This window comes from Acomys minous (assembly GCF_964271855.1).
Source record: "Acomys minous genome assembly, chromosome: 9".
NCBI classification, from domain to species: Eukaryota; Metazoa; Chordata; class Mammalia; order Rodentia; family Muridae; genus Acomys; species Acomys minous.
In genome coordinates, this window is record NC_140490.1 from 101,750,578 (window position 1) to 101,753,665 (window position 3,088).

Consider the following 3,088-nt stretch of genomic DNA (forward strand, 5'->3'; position numbering starts at 1 on the left):
TGTGTCTTGGACAGGCTGGCCTCGAACTCACGGCAACCCGCCTGCCTCTGCCTCCTGAGTGCAGGGATTAAAGGTGTGCACCACCACGCTCGGCTCTAATAGTAGTTGTTTCGCAGGGGAAGAGGGAATATATGACTTGATTTAATTTCTGCCTACTGTTAGAATCAACCCCAACTCTTTAATGTGATTGCAGTCTGGGTGACCCATGCAAAGTTGCAAATGTTTAAATTGGCCAGTGGCACTCAGATATCATGTCATAATGATGCATTGTTCAGTTCTTAGCCCTTTGTGGGGACCTGTCTTGAAAAGGATTTTACTTCAGAATTATGAGGCAAAAGGTTAAGATTTACGGCTTAAAGAAAATAACCTTTGGAATTCAAGCTCCAGGGAGGGAGCTGTGAGGAAACTTTGTTCCTTTCAGAAGCATCCTGAATGTAGGTCAGCATTAAGTAGTGAACACCAAAGCCAGGATTTACAGGAAACCTGGGTGGGGCTAGACAAAAAAAAAAAAAATTCAAGTGTGTGAAAGCATTGAGTAAGAGAAGGGAGGGAAAGAAAGGCTTGGGAAAGCCTGTTCAGTACTTCTTCTTGGGTTTTCGGCTCTTTTTTCTTTTCCCCCTTTGTGGGTGGTGTTGGAGGGGAATGTGGGGGCCCCCATGTGCTGCACAACTGTTTTATCACTAAGTGTTTGTCTTCTTGACATCTGCTCATTGTCCGGCCCTAGCAGGCCACCCAGCTCTTTATTCTCCATCCCACATAAGGATTACGTCAAGGAACCCCTCCATGGCCTGGACCAAGTTGCCAGAGCTAGAAAACAGTGCAGAGCTCCCTGGCTCCACATACAGATACTGAGGGTCTTCCAAAGACCACTCCGCCCATTTGCCCATTGCAAAGTATAGGAATGAGACCCAGCAGGCCACTGGAGTCAGCCCAGGTGAGCGCAGCAAACGGGATAGTCCTACCTTGTATCAGGTGATTACATCCGAGCTACTCCGAGTGTAACACACATAAATGCGTTCTAGGATAGTCTGTTGGTGCCTACAGTCTCGGGAGAAAAAGTTACCCTCTGCAGATAAAGTATGCGTGGGCCTCAGCACACACGTGCAGGTCCCGAGGGCAACTTGCAAGAGTCAGTGCCTTCTCACACCATGTGCGTTCCGGGGAGCAAAATCAGGTCATTGAGCCTGGTGGCAAGCAAGCATTACCCTCTGAGTCCCCCAAATTGGCTATTTTAAAGCCATTTATAAACATAAGAAACATTTATAAGTTCCCACACCAGAAGCTCCATTGTGAATCAAAGCCTTATACAGACTTATTAAACCCAGGACCCATGAGGACCAGAGTTTGGAATGCCATACTAAGAATTATTGTACGTGTGTGTGTGTGTGTGTGTGTGTGTGTGTGTGTGTGTGTGTGTGTGTGTGTGTAAAAAGCAGCAAGAGGGCTAGAGAGATGGCTCAGAGGTTAAGAGCACTGGCTACTTTTCCAAAGGTCCTGAGTTCAATTCCCAGCAACCACGTGGTGGCTCATGACCATCTGTAATGTGATCTGATGCCCTCTTCTGGTCTGTAGCTGTATGTGCAGGCAGAGCACTGTATACAAAATAATAAATAAATAAATCTTTAAAAAAAAAAGAAAGAAAGAAAGAAAAGCAGCAAGAGATCCTGGGATTAGAATTTGAGAAGAAAACAAGAACAGGAATTCGAATTTCCTTTCTCCCAGATCCACTCCTGGGCTCTGGAACATGGAAGGCTGGCTTGGAGGGTGGCTTACCATCCTGGCACACATGACACCATGCCTCCGGAGCCACAGTCCAGCTCAGCACGATCTGCAGCTGGGTATGATACGTACACGCGTCTGAGACGGAAGTGCTACCCTAAAGTCTACTCGGCTACACTTCTGGGCGTGTCTGTCTCCGTGGAGACAAATATTTGCCGCGGGTTTTATGAACCCAACCCAGTGAGCACCTTCTCAGCAGCAATGGTTGCTCCGCAGAGTGAACGGTTAGCGGAAGTGGGATGTGTCTGCCTTTCCTTTCGGCTGGGTGTCGGCTGCTTGCTGTGGAAACCTGGGAAAGTAGTGCTGGTCCTGATTGGATGCTACTCCGGAGGCAAAGCCGTCATCGTGAAGAATATTGATGATGGCACCTCAGACCGATCTTACAGCCATGCTCTGGTGGCTGGAATTGACCTCTATCCCCAAAAAGTGGCAGCTGCTATGGGCGAGAAGAAAAACGCCAAGAGGTCAAAGATCAAGTCCTTTGTGAAAAGTTATAACTACAGTCACCTCGCGCCCACCAGGTGCTGTGTGGCTAGCCCCTTGGAGAAGACTTGCTAACAAGGATGTCTTTAGAGACCCAGCCCTGAAATGCAAGGCCAGGCAGGAGGCTAGGGTCAAGTATGAGGAATGATACAAGACAGGGAAAAAGAACAAATGGTTTTTCTAGAAGCTTCGTTTTTAGGTATATTTTTGTTTCAATCACTGAAAATTAAAAAAAAAAAAAAAGCAGCAATATTTACTAGCTGGCCATGGTGCCATGGTGGCACATGCCTTTAATCTCAGTGCTCAGGAGGCTGAGGCAGGTGGATCTCTGAGTTCAAGGCCAGCCTGGTCTACAGAGAAACCCTCTCTTGAAAAACAAAACAAAACAAAACAAAAACACTTAGTGCTTCACTTTCTTTTTTAAAACTCCAAACTTAAAAGAAAAGATAGAAAATAATAAAAAGAATTGCTATATACCTTTTACCCAAACTTCCTGACGCTAAGGTTTTGTCAGCTTTGGTTGACCAGTATGGAAGAATCATTATCTTTGTGAGAAAATTAAAAAATTGAGACATGGTGCTTCTGGCCACTGGAGCTGTCGATGTGCTTTTCTCTTAGACGAAGGCACTCTACATAACCACAGCTCAGTTATGAAAGCAAGAAGTTAGGCCTGGATGGGCCTCAGTTGGCAGAAAGCCAGCAGCACATAACCAGGTGTGGTGACACACACCTATAATCCCAGCAATTGGGAGGCAGAGGCAGGAGCTAGATTGGATAGAGGCCAAAAGGAAGTCAATGAAAGCAGGAAGTTGAAACTCCTGTGGTA

General features: G+C 46.3%; 1 pseudogene across 1 annotated transcript; it reads left to right on the forward strand.

Moving 5' to 3' along the window:
• Nucleotides 1-1,638: 1,638 nt before the first annotated feature.
• On the forward strand, nucleotides 1,639-2,473 carry LOC311604506 (large ribosomal subunit protein eL27-like; annotated as a pseudogene). The gene has a single exon. The product of its transcript is annotated as a large ribosomal subunit protein eL27-like (transcript).
• The last annotated feature ends 615 nt before the right edge of the window (nucleotides 2,474-3,088 follow it).